The sequence below is a fragment of the Cetorhinus maximus genome, chromosome 23 (genome assembly GCF_964194155.1).
Source record: "Cetorhinus maximus chromosome 23, sCetMax3.hap1.1, whole genome shotgun sequence".
In the NCBI taxonomy this organism is placed as follows: Eukaryota; Metazoa; Chordata; class Chondrichthyes; order Lamniformes; family Cetorhinidae; genus Cetorhinus; species Cetorhinus maximus.
In genome coordinates, this window is record NC_135901.1 from 39,325,497 (window position 1) to 39,341,411 (window position 15,915).

At 42.6% G+C, this 15,915-nt stretch overlaps 1 protein-coding gene and 2 non-coding genes across 3 annotated transcripts in view; 2 read left to right on the forward strand and 1 right to left on the reverse strand.

The window, feature by feature from the left end:
• Positions 1–15,915, forward strand: part of LOC144698496 (uncharacterized) — a 90,018-nt gene that overhangs the window by 20,635 nt on the left and 53,468 nt on the right. The gene's annotated exons all lie outside the window — the stretch shown is intronic.
• On the reverse strand, positions 4,756–4,838 carry trnas-uga (transfer RNA serine (anticodon UGA)). The gene has a single exon. It is a non-coding gene; the product is annotated as a tRNA-Ser (tRNA).
• On the forward strand, positions 10,673–10,754 carry trnal-uag (transfer RNA leucine (anticodon UAG)). Its single transcript has one exon. It is a non-coding gene; the product is annotated as a tRNA-Leu (tRNA).

The window sequence follows — 15,915 nt, forward strand, 5'->3', positions numbered from 1 at the left end:
GCTGACACAAACACACACACAAACACACAGACGCACATGCACATTCACACACATACACATGCATAAATACATTCACAGACACACACTGATACATACAGGCAGACATACATGCACATACAGACACATACAGTCAGAAAAACAGACACAGACATACACAGACGCACACAGACATAAATGCACAAACGCACAAAGACACACACACAGATACATGCATATACACATAACCACACACACGTACACGCAGATACACGCCAATATGCCATCTTGCTCTAACGCCGGGAAAACCGCATTTCAAATGAGTATTCCCATCTTGACGACCTGGGTGACTCCGTAGCACTGAGGAAAATGTCACCCAGTATCTTTCAGGTGGTATCATGAGCCAATAGACACTGGCATCCTGTTTCTTGAAGTGCAATCGTTGCAATGGTTGCATTAAGGGGCCACCTATCATTCAGTTTCTAATGGAAACTTCTATCGTTATTATTGGTGGAAACCTTGTGCCTGTCAGTTTTCAATAGGAACTTTTATCTTTTATTGCTGAAGTTGACGCTGCTTCTGGTAGTTGCTTCAATGAGACCTCTTCATGTTTTATTATACAAAGAATGTATTTTCCATTTTGCTGATACAAAGACTTGCATCTTCGAATGTATCATCAGGACCTTTCCCTCTTCTCCGCAAACTGGCCCATATCTCATTTGTATATTAAACCCAGGGACAATTAGTGTCCTCGCTGCACAAACCCATACCTCTGTTTATGTTACAGCAGGTCCTGCCTCTCCAATCACTGAAGTAGCCCATATCTATGTTTATAACGTACCAGCCCCAGTTACTGTTATGACTGTACTGGCCCATATTTCTATCTATATTACAGCAAATCCTGTCTCTATTATTAATTCACTAGCCCATATCTCTATTTATAATACACGAGATCAATGTCTCTGTTAATACTGAACAAGTAATGTCTCTATTATGACTGCACTAGCTGATATCTCAGTTACTGTTACAGTAGAGCCCGCCTCGGTAATTGCTGCACTAGCCCAGATCTCCTTTCATATTACACCAGGTCGTTTATCTCTTTATGCTACACCAGACCCTGAGTCATTTCAGATAAGATTCCATAGATTATACAAATTAACTAGACAGACAAACCAATCCAAAAATGATTAGAACGGTCGGGGTGGAATTTGTAAAGCTCACAGTTAAAAACCGTAGAAAGAGAACAACGAGAGTTTCAATCCTTTCCAACAATTGGAATAATAAATCGGATAATTTCAGGTGTGTGAATATCATGTCAGGTAAACGTACAGGATCATTTTTTCCGTCGCTTGCGTACATCATCAGACATTTGAGGTAAATATCAGGAGTTTCTGTGAGATGCGGCAGTGATCATTTTCCATTAAGATGCTCGTCATTCTCGATATGATTCTAATCCCTGAGTTCCTCAGGATTGTGTCCGAGGCCCAAGCATCTTCCGCTGCTTCATCAATGTCCTTCCCTCCATCATCAGGTCAGAAGAGGGATTGTTCATTGATGATTACACAATGTTCAGCACCAGTCATGATTCCACACATTCTGAAACAGACCATGTCCAAAAGCAGCAAGACTTGGACAACATACAGGCTTGGGCTGATAAGTATCAAGCTACATTCGCGCCACACAAATGCCCGGTAATGATCATTTCCAACAAGAGAAAATTGAACCACTTCCCCTTGACATTTAAAGAGGAATTAGTATCACTGAATCCCCGACTATCAACGTTGTGGGCGTTACCATTGAGCAGAAACTGAACTGCACCAGCAATGTAAATACTGTGACGACAAGAGCAGATCAGAGGCTGAGAATGCTGCGGAGAGTAATTCACCTCTTGAACCCCCAAACTCGCCCAGCACCTACAAGGCTCAAGTCAGGAGTGTGATGGAATACTCTCCACTCGCTTGGCTGAGCGCGGCGTCAGTAACACACTAGAAGCTCGACACCATCCAGCACAAAGTAGCCCACTTGTTGACACCTCACCTACCACCTTCATCATTCACTCCCTCCACCAATGATGCCCAGTGGCATCAGTGTGTTCCATCTACAAGATGCACTGCAGGAACTCATCAAAACTCCTTCGACAGCACGTTCCAAGCCCATGACCACTACCAGTTAAAAGGGCAAGGACAGCAGAAAGATGGAAGCACCACCACCTGGGAGTTCCCATCCAAGTCACTCACCATCCTGACTTATAAATGTATCGCCGTTCCTCCACTGTCACTGGGTCAAAATCCTGGAGCTCCCTTCCTAACAGCACTGTGGGTGTACCTACACCACATGGACTGCAGCGGTTCAAGAAGGCAGCTCACCACCAACTTCTCAAGGGCAATTAGGGATGGGCATAAAAATGTTGGACTAACCAACGACGCCCACGTCCCGTGAAATAATAAATAATATTTTTCCAAATGATCTTTGGGAACAGAAAAGTCGATTCTTGGAAGTGAAATGGTCAGTCTTACATCACTTTATAAACAATGGAAAACAACCGAATAGTTATCAATAAATAGTGGCAATATTAAACTATTTGCAATTAAAATGCAGGAACTGTTTGGGATTTAACACATTCCCTGAGGGTGGAGATGGGCTGAAGGTTATCATTCAGGTTAATGTCGGGGATTATTCTTTATTAAGTTCATTTTTGCAAAAAAGCGTTATTAGAAAACCGGAGATTTAAATGAATGGGCAATTTCTCAGAGACAGAGAGAGAGAGAGAGTGAGAGAGCAATAAGTTTCAGTGAGTTAGACGCTGTCTCAGGTGGAGAGATGACAGACGTTCAATGAATGTGTGGCGACAAACGTGCCCGTCTTACCAAAGAAATGGTTGGCATGACATGAATTTTTAACAAGACCACACAACAGAATATACTATCAATAAATATTTGCGTTATTAGACGATCTGTAGTTTAAGAGAAAATAAACAAAACTGAAACATTCTGGTGAAGGTAAATCTTTGTGGAATGATGTAGCATGATTTTTTTTCACACACACACACAGAACAGGCGATGTCTCATATGTAATTCTGTTGGCTTTAATGAAAGTGAATATCAGGAGCTCTGCGGAACAAACAGTCAAACAAACAAAACCTCTAGTTTTAGGCCAAAGTCAGAGGCCCATTTGTAACTCAACGTCCACCTTAAAGAGACATAGAATAGTGTAGTAACAACAGAGACAGAGCCTGGCGTGGTAATTACTGAGACAGGGCCTAGTGCAATTTAAGCAGGGAAATTACTAGTGCAGTAATAATAGAGAAAGCATCTATTGTTACTTAAGCAAAGACGTGACCTAGTGCACGAATAACAGGGATGGGGACGAGTGCTATATTAACATAGACAGGGTCTACTGCTGCAATATGGGAGACGGGGCTAGTACAGTAGTTACTGATACAGGGCCTGGATCAACATCAAGTGAAATAGGGCAGTTATTACAGGCACAATGCATAGAGTAATTGTTTCCCAGAGTGTCTAAGGCCGTAATAACGGAGATTGCCTCCAGTGTAAGAGAGACAGACATGATCTCGTGGAGTAAAAACAGAGACAGGGAGAGTTGAATAGAAGCAGAGACAGAGGTAGAAAGACAAAGCCTCTGCAAAGACAGGATCCATTTTAATTGAAAAGACGGACAAGTCGAACGTGATACAGGCTAATATAGAGTCTAGTGTAAATTGTTCTGAAATGGTCTAGCGGAATATAAGTGCAGACATTATTCAGTGTGTTATAAGCAGTGCCGTGATCTAGTGGAACATAAGTGAGGCAGTGCCGAGTGCAGTAATAATTGAGACAGGACCTCGTGTAATACGAACCTGCCTAGTGTAGTAATAACACAGACCGGATCCATTATAAGTAAACTGATACAGGGTCTAGTGGAGCTTCACATAATTCAGGTCTCTTTGTAATATAAACTGACGCAGTGTCTGGTGATTTAAATACCGCTAAAGACACGAGATTAATACAAACAGAGACATGGACAAGTACAGAAATGAGAATAATGGCTTAGGACAATAACAACAGAAACAGGAAATTGTGTGAGATGAATGGTGTTTTGGTGCAGCATTACCTGAGACAGGGCCTAGTTTCATAGACACGTGGCAGGTTCTACTGGAGTAATTGCTGAGACAGGGTCTTGTGAAATGCAACTAAAAACATGTTCTAGTTTTCTATAACCAGAGACAAGCTCTAGTGCAGTGCCAACTGGGGCATGGCTTAATGTAACTTTAGCCAAAACCTGCTTCAGTGCAGTCATGACTGAGATAGTGCCAAGTGTATTGTGGCCCTAGTCCAGTACATAAACAACTGTGACTGAGCCAATTACAGGCACAATTGAGAGATGACCTTCTCTAATATGACCAGAGTCGTATCCTAGTGTAATAGAAACAGCGTCTAATTTAATATGAAACTCTTTCGAGTTATCAACAGTCACAGATTGCAACTCTTTTCGAGTACAATCACAGTTCTTGGTTTCCGGGAGTGGGACATGAACCCACAACCCTCTGATTCAAAGGCGAGGGTGCTATGAACTGAGCCACAACTGACACCTCTAATTTAATTTGAACAGAGACAGTGCCAAATGCAGTAATAATTCAGACACCGCCTGCTTCATGTGATGTGAGCAATCACGATTTCACTGCCAACCACTGGTCAAACTTCGCTATTGCAGGTGTTGTGAAAATGTCGATTCCATTTACTGTTTCTGATATCACTGGTTAAAATCAGAAATAATGGAAAACTTAGTCGGCAGGATTCGAAGCTGTGCGGGGTAACACCCAATGGATTTCAAATCCATCGCCTTAACCACTCGGCCACGACTAAAGACTTTGGCGGAAGGCCTGTATTATTTATATGAAATCATACAATAGTTACAGCAGAGAAAGAGGGTCTTCTGCCCGCTTTGTCACTGTCACAACCCGACCTTTTCCCCGGAACCCTGCAATTTATATTGTCCCTCCTGGTTCTCCCTCCCAAACTGGGAATGAAAGCGTGAGAATGAAAGAGGAAGAGAAGTGACGGGATTTGTAGATCCCAGGGGAAAGAGACTCCAGGAACAGTTCATTGTGACAGTTCACATAGCAACAAGAAAACAACATTCCCTGAGGAGGGCCAAGAGTGGGAGTGTGTTTAGTTCAAACACAGAAGACTTGTTCAGTCAATAACAGCATCGAGTGTGTTAGACATGAACATGAAGTGAACAGCGAGGTGAAATAGTGCTACAAGCTGCGGATGTACAGCTCCCAATTTCCAAAATCCACCAACCTCATCAATGCAGCTCCTCTGAACATTTCGAGGCAAATATTGATCCTTTATAAGGTGTCGTTCCCAGAACTATACACAGTCCTCCAGGTGTGATCTAACCAGGGCTTTGCATAGCTGTAGCAAACCTTTCCCTCTTTACTATAACAGCCTCTGTTACAGGGTATACAGCAAGGGGAATTAGATTGTATAGATCGAATAAGAAAAATATGGAGATGCTTCATCAGAATAAAATTCCTTTTCAAATTCCATTTGAAATGAACTTGATGGTTTCGAAACCTGTATAAGAATCCCCAGCCCACATCTCTGTGTCATTGGGTCAGGGAAACTTTGTTAATTTTCACACACTGAGCATGGACACGGCAGAAGCTCCTGCATCTCTTTCAGTTTTGTTTTTCTTAACTCATAGTTTTCAAAAGGGAATTGGACAATGACTTGGAAGGAAGAAAAAAATCAGAGTTATGGAGAAAGGAAAGGAAATTGAGTCTAATTGAAAGAAAATTGTAAAAAGCTGATAATGATATGATGATTGAATGGTCTCCTCAAGCGGTCTGCCGTTTTATGATGACATTACCAGGTTAATTTGACGACAGCATTTCTAAATCTGCCACCCGAATCTTATTTCTGTAAAACAAGGACCCAAAGTGCTGCTGCAGGACCTCACAGTTTAACATGAGGTGCAGGTGCCTCTGGCTTTGTCAGGTATTGTTCTGTAGTGAACTGGTTATCATATGTGCACGAAATCACCAAGCCTCCTTAGACACCACCTTCCAAAACCATAACCATTACTATCTGGAAAGACAAGGGCAGCAAATAGATGGGAACACTGCCACCTGGAATTTCCCCTCCAAGTCACTCACCATTCTGACTTGGAAATATGTCGCTGTTTCTTCACTGTCGCTGGTTCAATATCCTGGAATTCCCTTCCTAAAAGCACTTTGGGTGTACCTACACCACATGGACAGTTGCATTTCAAGAAGGCAGCTCAGCACCACCTTCTCAAGGGCAACTAGGGATAGGCAATAAATGCTGGCCCAGCCAGCGAACCCCACATCCCGAGAATAAATTGCAAACTGTCTGCAGAATTAATCATTGGCTAAATAAAATTAAAACCAACCAAACACCCCCTTCCTTCTTACTTCCGTTCATCTCCATTCAGGATCATAATTCTTCTTATCCGTGTTACTAAACGTTATTTCAGTTGCAAACATTCATAAATTTGCAGTCTGAAAAGGAACGATAATTGGTCAAGTTGGTGACATCCTTGCTTTCTGGGTCTTTGTCTCTCCTTCGGCCTCTGTTACTCTCGGTGCATATGTCTGTGTGTGTCAATGTGGTTCAGTCCCCTGAGGAGTTGAATACATTTTTACCATCACAAACTTTATTCGCATTGGCCAATCCATATTACCTGTGCCTTTTATTGTAATTTCAGGCCTCTTTCATTAGAGAAACGTTTCTCCCCAAAATGACACGTTTATATAAAACACAATCAACATCCATTGTCACACAGCCACGGGTTGTTATTGAGTTCTTAAGCGACAATGAGAAAAAAATCCAACTCTCCTGTTCCCAACGAGTCCCAACAGTAATGATATTTTTATCTGAATATTAATTTCAAATATAATTTATAATCTGACCAACCATGCACCTCCAAATAACACATTCGAAATCTATGAAGCTATTGGATTCAAATAACCCCATTACTTATTCTCTCTTCTTCAGCTCCACGGTGAGTGAGACAGGGAAAAGCAGAAAAGCAGCAACATTCTGGCCCCGCACTCTCCAATCACCCGCTGCCAGCAGAAAGATACAGTCGCTTTGCTGAGTGTTTATTTTGTGAAATGGTGAAGAGCGAATATAAGAAGCTTGTAAGATAATGCGTTCAGTTAATATCCAACAATAAACAGGAACAAGGCAGCTTTTCTCTCACTTAAAAGGGCAAGTTTTTATAATACTACAGCATACTACAACAACTTACATTTAGAAAGCGCCTTTAACCTGTTGAAACGTTAGAAGGCGACGCCCATGGTCATTATATAACAAAGTGTGACGCTGAGCCTCATAATCGGTCAGCTGACTAAAAGCTCTGTCAAAGGGGGAGGCTTTAAGAACTTTCTTAAAGGAGGAAAGTATCGATTTCATGTTCCAGCCAACAGCAATGGTTGTTCTCATTGGCTGAAGAAGCCACTTGTGTTCAACCTGAACAGACCATTGAGCCGGAGAAAGTTGACTGGTGAAAGAGATCGGGAAAGAAAAAATTCCAAAAGTAGCCTCCATGAGCCGAATTTCCAAACTGGTTAGCAGCTTCCTGATGGCCGACTGGTTCGGGTTCAGCACTTTCACTGCATCACCCCGGGTTTGATTCCCTGTCAGGGAATTGAGATTTTCTGCTCTTGGGCGAACTGCTAAAGCCAACATTATTGTCTTCCTGGCTGAAAACAACACAGCACAGTTCTGTCACATTCAGGGCAATGAGAGTTGAAGTTTCACATCAGAACTGAAATGTCTCACGTGCAACAAGTCGAGAATAAATCCAGAGTCGGAGTGAGGAAGTGAAAATAAAAGAGAAGGGCTGTGATAGGTAACAAAGCACTGACTGTAGAGCTGGTGATGCGAGGCAAAATATTATTCCTGTATTACCCATGTTACCTTCAATTCTAATTTCCTTATTTATCCCATTCCCAACATTCCCACTACAGTTTGGTGGTATATAAACAACTCCCACTAATGTTTGATGCCTCTTACTATTTATTAGCTCCACCCAAACTTATTCTTCAATCTAAGATCCTCTCCCACTAATGTGCGGATCTGGTCCCTTATTAACAGCACTAACCCACCTCCTTTTCCTTTTTGCCCATCCTTCTTAAATGACGATTGCTCTTGAATATTCAGATCAACCAATCACACTGCTCTGTCAAAGCAGAACACATGGCCGATTGGCCAATTTCTTTGCTGTAACTTTCTGCCATTTTGTGTTTCCCAACACCCCAGTTGTATCTCTCTAAATTTTACTGCCATTTTCTAACTCAATCCATCGAGATGTAATCCCTGCCCTTCTATCCGACGCTTTGAATTCAAGACAATGAGCAAATTCAGTGGGTTTTCTTGTCATTTCTATCACTGAATTTGACACCTGACTCGTTCAACGGCAATTAAGTAGTCTCAACCGTTCACCCCTTCAAAATGAACCTGTTGTGTTGCTTCTTGCAGTGCATCTGCTAAACAACATAAGCTCATCCCAGCTCCGCTTTCTTCATAGTGAAATCCAGTGTGAAAATATGAACAATTTCAAAGCTTAACAACGTGCACAAGACTGGAAGGAGAATGTGGCTGTGGATAATTCACACTGTGCACATTCCTGTTATCAGCATCTCGGACAATCAGGAAAATGAGATCCTGTAAACCCTTCCCTTCTCAAATTCTCGTGTCTTCCTTCCCTGTCCCTGCTTCCCAGGGAAATATTGAGTTCATGGACTTACTGTGTCTGCATCAAGCAACTAATTGACTTGGGAGCTTGGGAGGTGAGGCAGGGACAGAAGCAGAAACAGATGTGACATGACAGTGTTTGGAATTTGATGTGTTTCAGTTACTTTCACTGATGAATTTCTGCCGTGTGTTCCCTTGTCAGTTTCACAGGAGCCGCAGTGATGAGGTTGGTGGGTTTTGGAAATTGAAAGTTGCACATGAGCAGCTTGAACAGCAGGTCGAACAAGTGCCAGTTCAGATTGAATGTTTGGGTTTGTGTGCGGTGTTTCATTTTAACAGGAAGGGTGAGGAGAGACAGCATCAATATAAATTGCTGTGGGGAACAGGCGATATTTTGGAATTAGTTAAATGGCTCTTCAGAGAGATGGCATGGACATGATGGGCTGAATGTACTTCTCTGCTGTAATCATCTATAATTTTATACCGACCATATTAACTTGTGCATAGGGCCGTTCGCCACAGCCGAGTGGGTAAGGCGATGGAGTCCAAACCCATTGGGTTTTTCCGCTTTTCATTATTCCTGCTTAAACTCTGTTTCTACAGAGTTAATTATTGGTTACATTGAATCAAGTCCATCCAGAAACTCGGGAGTTATCCTATTTCCGTTCACTCCTGAAAACATTCATGAATCTTGCATTCGGAAATGGAACAGAAACGGAGCCAGGTTGGTGTCAGGCTTGCTTTCTGGGTGTTTTGTCTCTTCTTAGAAACAACCGCTTGCCCTCTGTCACTCTCGGTGTCTTTGTCTGTGTGTGTTCCTCTGTGTGTGGTTCAGTTCCTCATTTTTACCATCCAAACATTATTCACCTTATTCCTGCGGCTTCATATTAAGATGGTCCAGAGAAAACAAAAGCGCTGTTCTAAATGATGCAAGAGGACATTTATTTCTGTTTCTTTTTGAGTGCAGGCTGTTCAGCTACTAAATGCCCGGACGTGACAAAACGGAGGATGATTATTTATTCTCATTCAGTGCCAATGCCGGCCAACGTAATGGTTGTTTCTGCTCTGACTGTGGTTGAGTGGCCGAGTACACTGAGCTGCTGGTCAAGGTTCCTGTGATTTGGGCTCCACTCCCGCGGTTATTAAACTTTCCGGTGGTTTTCTTTTGAGACACTTCCTAAAAATGCTCCGTGCGGCGGGCTAATCTGTGCAGTGTTGCATTTTGGTTGGGAGGATGGGGAGGGGCAGTCGAAGTTGGGTTAATGGCAGGGACTGAAAATCCTTTTTCTCTGTTACTCCCTGTATCCATTCTATTATTTTATACAAACAACAGTTCGATTTCACTAAATAGTTGTGGCCGAGTGATTTTAACTGACGGTCTGTAGAATTACTTGTCGGTTAATTGGAATAACAACCGTCCAAATACCCCCGTGTTTCTTATTCCCGTTCATCTGCAAACATTCCCTAAATTCGCAATTGGAAATGGAAGCGTAATTGACCACTCCTGATCAACCAATCACAACTGCTCTTTGACAGCAGCACGCCAGGCCGAATGGCCTCTTACTTGCTGTAACTTTCTATAATTTTATGTTTCCCAATACCACGGATGCTCTTTCCAGGTGATTCTGCCATATTATAACCCAATTTACCGAAATGTACTTTGTTACCTTGTGTCCTGTCCTTCTGAAGTCAAGACCCGGAATGAATTCAGTGAGAGGTTTTCTTGCCATTTCTAGCAGGAGATTCGGAACCAGACCAGTTGAATGACAGTTTAAATGGTGCCAACCCTTCACTGCGGCTCACTGTGTTTTTGAGTGGAGATGATTTCTATTTGTTACAAAGTGCAGGATGACCTGATTAACTGACGGAGCTGGCTCCCGATTCCGAATGGTCAATTCCTACTTCATTGCTTTTGTTCTATTTCAGTGGCAATGCTAATGAAGGAGATGATTAATAATTTGCACCGATGTGGTAGCGTGGCCGAGCGGTCTAAGTCGCTGGATTTAGGCTCCAGTCTCTACGGAGGCGTGGGTTCGAATCCCACCGCTGCCAAACATTTAGCAGCCCCATTTGGACAAACACACACCACCGAAAATTGAGCGTCCTGTGCTGCATTTTGTCAAGAAGAAAGAGGAGAGACAATACAAATATGAGTTGCTGCGGGGAAAAGGAAGGGTGTGGAATTATAGTAGTTGAGTTCCTCTTCCAGAGAGTCGGCTTGTGAACGACATGCTGAATGACCGTCTGATGTAGCCGCTTCTGATTTTATACAAACATCAGTGACGTCATTATCGGCCCTGTGTTCAAGGCGGAGTGGATAAGGGGATGGGGTTGGAATCCTGTGGGGTCTCCTCACAGACTTCCAAATCCTACCAGCTCCAGTTCTCATCATTCCTGATTTTGATAAGGTGCCTATGGAGTTAATTATTAGATTAGTCAAAAAGAAAATGGAAGCATTTGTAAGGGCTAGAAGGCTGGGGACAGAAGAAGCCCGTGGAGAATACAAAGAAAGTAGGAAGAAGCTTAAGCAAGGAGTCAGGATGGCTAAAAGGGGTCATGAAAAGTCACTGGCAACCAGGATTAAGGAAAATCCCAAGGCCTTTTATACATATGTAAATAGCAAGAGGGTAGACAGGGAAAAGGTAGGCCCACTCAGGGATAGAGGTAGGAATTTGTTTGTGGAGCCAGAAGAAATGGGAGAGATACTAAATGTATACTTCTCATCAGTATTCACCAAAGAGAAGGACTTAGCGGTCGATTTGTCTAGGGAAGAGTGTGTAGATAGCCTGGAACATGTTGAGATCAACAGAGAGGAGGTGTTAGGCGTCTTGAAGAATATTAAGGCGGATAAGTCTCCAGGGCCAGATGGGATCTACCCCAGAGTACTGAGGGAGGCAAGGGAGGAGATTGCTGGGGCCTTGACAGAAATCTTTGTATCCTCACTGGCTACGGATGAGGTCCCAGAGGACTGGAGAATGGCCAATGTTGTTCCACTGTTTAAGAAGGGTAGCAGGGATAATCCAGGAAATTACAGGCCGGTGAGCCTTATGTCAGTGGTAGGGAAATGAGGGGCAGCATGGTTTTGTCAAGGGGAAGTCGTGTCTCACTAACTTGATCGAGTTTTTCGAGGAAGTGACAAAGATGATCGACGATGGAAGGACAGTGGATGTTATATACATGGTTTTCAGTAAGGCCTTTGACAAGGTCCCTCATGGCAGACTGGTACAGAAGGTAAAGTCACACGGGATCAGAGGTGAGCTGGCAAGATGGATACAGAATTGGCTTGGTCATAGAAGACAAAGGATAGCAGTGGAAGGGTGCTTTTCTGAATGGAGAGCTGTGACTAGTGGAGTTCCGCAGGGATCAGTGCTGGGACCTTTGCTGTTTGTGGTATACATAAATGATTTGGAGGAAAATGTAACTGGGCTAATTAGTCAGTTTGCAGACGACACTAAGGTTGGAGGAGCTGCAGATAGTGAAGAGGATTGTCAAAGGTTACAACGGGATATAGATCGGTTGGAGACTTGGGCGGAGAAATGGCAGATGGATTTTAATCCGGACAAATGCGAGGTAATGCATTTTTGAAGGTCTAATACAGACAGGAATTATACAGTAAATGGCAGAACCCTTAAGTGCATCGACTGGCAGATGGATCTGGGTGTACAGGTCCACAGGTCACTGAAAGTGGCAACGCAGGTGGATAAGGTAGTCAGGAAGGCATATGGCATGCTTGCCTTCAATGGCAGGGGTATTGAGTATAAAAGCTGGGAAGTCATGCTGCAGCTGTATAGAACCTTGATTAGGCCACACTTGGAATATTGCATGCAATTCTGGTCGCCACATTACCAGAAGGATATGGAGGCGTTGGGGAGGGTGCAGAGGAGGTTTACCAAGATGCTGCCTGGTCTGGAGGTTATTAGTTATGAGGAGAGGTTGGAGAAACTCGGATTGTTCTCACTAGAGCGACGGAGATTGAGGGGCGACTTGATAGAAGTTTACAAAATTATGAGTGGCATGGACAGAGTAGATAGTCAGAAGCTTTTTCCCAGGGTGGAAGAGTCAATTACTAGGGGTACATAGATTAAAGGTGAGAGGAGAAAACTTTAGAGGAGATGTGCGGGGTAAGTTTTTTACACAGAGGGTAGTGAGTGTCTGGAATTTGCTGCCAGAGGAGGTGGTGGAAGCAGGTACGATAGTGGTGTTCAAGAGGCAGCTTGACAAATACATGAATAGGATGGGAATAGAGGGATACGGACCCCGGAAGTGCAAAATATTTTAGTTGACGGGCCATATGATCGGCGCAGGCTTGGAGGGCCGAAGGGCCTGTTCCTGTGCTGTACTTTTCTTTGTTCTTTGTTCTATAAACGGAATCAAAACCATTCCCATAGTTTCTTCTTTCCGTTCGTCTGTGTGATTGTCAATGTGGTTCAGTTCCCCAAAGGAAAGGACACATTTTTAACAGAACAAACTTTATTCACGTTAGTTGTGCATCTTCAGATCAAAAATTATCAGGGTGAAAGGTACAAAAAGAGTCTGTCTCCTTCTCTGTGTGCCCCATTGCAACAACAGCTTATATTTAGATAGCGCCTTTAACGTAATTCAACCGCCAAAGATAGTTCACAGGATCATTATATAACAGAGTCTGACACTGACACACATAAGGAGATGTTAGGCCACGTGACCAAAAGCTTGGTCGGAGAGGTAGGTTTTAAGAAGGGTCTTAAAGGAGGAAAGTGAGATCGTGGCGGAGAGGTTTAGGGAGGGAATTCCAGAGATTGGGGCCTCGGTAACTGAAACCACGGTCACCAATGGTGGAGCTATTCTGTTTGGGAATGTACAAGAGGCCAGAATTAGAGGAACACAGATATCTCAGAGACTTGTGGGGTTAGAGGACATCACAGAGATTGGGAGAGGCGAGAACAAGGAGGGATTTGAAAACAAGGTTAAGAAATTTTGAAGTAGATACATTCTTTGAACGGGAGCTAATGTAAGTCAGCGGGTAGAGGGTGATAGGAGAATGGGACTTCCTGTGAGTGAAGACACAGGCAGCAGTTTTGGATGACCTCAATTTGCGGGTGGGAGAATGTCCACTTACATTCCAGAACTGACATTCTGCTGGATCAGCACTGCCCTGTTTCCAAGACCAATATTGATCCTTTATAAGGTGCGGTTCCCAGAACTACACACAGTCCTCCAGGTGTGATCTAACCAGGCCTTTGTTTAGCTGTAGCAAACCTTTCCCTCTTTTCTATAACAGCGTCTGTAACAGCTTGTACAGCAAGAGGAATCGATTGTATAAATCGACTGAGAAAAATGAGGAGATGTTTGGTCAGAATAAACTTCTTTCAAATATTCAATAGGAAATCAATTGCTTAAATAAATATTCCTCTTTATTTCGAAGACAACATGTGAATCCCCAGTTCAACTCTCCATGCCATTGGGTCAGGGTAACTTTGTTAATGTTCACACACTGAGCGTGGACACTGCAGAAGCTCCTGCACCTCTTCCAATATTGTTTTTCTTAACTCAGAGTTTTCATAAGGGAATTGGGCGATTATTTGAAATGGGAAAAAAAACTGCAGGGTTATGAAGGAAGAGAATGATATTGGAACTAAGTTGATAGCTCTTTGAAGAAAGCGCACACCCGATGGGTCGAATGCCCACCTAATGAGCTGTGTCAGTTTACAATTAGATTAATTTCTCTGCAGCTTTCCAAAGTGTCACACCCCAGTTCTATTCCGGTAAACAGGATCTTGCAGCGCAGTGGGTCTACACAGTTTGAAATTCTATACAAGTCCCTTTGGCTTTTTCTTGCACATTGTTTCTGTAGTGTAGCGATGTCAACATACCATAAGTTAACAAATAAACAAGTAGTGTTTATCACATTCACTTCAGATGCGCAAGGTCACCGGTTCGAAAGCTGGCAAAAATATTTTGAAAACTGAATCATCTAATTGTGAGAAGTTGTACAATTCCTGTTTCTTGCTAAACAATAGCCGAATACATTATCTCACAGCCATGTGACATTGGCACTTCACCAGGCTTTGAATGATTTTCTCCAAAAGGCACGGTAATGAGAAAGAGACAAAAAATGAGACGAATTACAGTAAGATAGTTTGTGCATGTGTGAAGTGTTGAATGACCTGCTGATGTGCTCTGTCATTTTATGATTCCAATGTCAGATCAATTTCTCTGCCGCATGGCTATGTTTTTCAGCCGAATTGTACTTCCATAATACAGGGTTTGGAAGTGCAGTAAGGCTGCACAGTTTGATATTTTAAGTCGGTCCCTGTGGTTCTGCCCATTGTTTCTGTAGTTACCAATTGGTTATCACATACATGCAAAGGTCCCCTGTCTGGAAATGGGTAGAAACATTATTGAAATTTACACATTCAAGTGTGAGAGAAAGTTCCATAATTCACATTTGTTGTTGAATATTAACTGAATATAGTATCTCGCTGCTACAGTAAATTTGCCCTTCGCAAAGCTGTAAAAAGCATTCTCAAAACGAGGAAGGGTGAAACTGACTAGGCACAAAAAACTAGCAGTTCCTTTCATCAACAACAGAAATTAATGAGTTTACAAATACAAATTCACAGTTACTTACTGACTGAAAGATGACTACCAGTGTGATCCAAAGACTAGCTTCATCGTAAAGACAGACGCAATTGATACTGTGATTGAACACGAGACATTGGGAGAGATGGTCCAAAATTACTTTGTATCGCACTTCATCATGGTTCTTAATTCTTTCATGAGCATCGTTGGCCAGCATTTTTGCACATCCCCAAATCCCCTTGAGCTGTGTAACTTGTTAAACCATTTCAAAGGTTAGTTGAGAATCAACCACATCACTGTGGGTCTGGTGTCACATGCAAGTCAGACCAGGTAAGGACGACCGATTGAATTCCCTAAAGGACTGGTGAATCACATGGGTTTATATGGCAATATCAGTGATAGTTTCATGGTCATCATGACTGAGAAAATACTGAGGACATGTCTGATCAGAATAAACACCTTTTGTAAGTTCACCATGAAATTATTTGCATAAATAACTTATGTTAATATCGAAAACTGCGGAAAGAACCCTACTCCAACTCTTAATTTCATTGTGTAAAGGAAATGTTCATTAAGGCAAACTTCATGGATTCTACAGAAACTACTTCTTTGAAAAGGAATTTGGCAATGGTTGAAAGGGAGAAAATTCTGATAA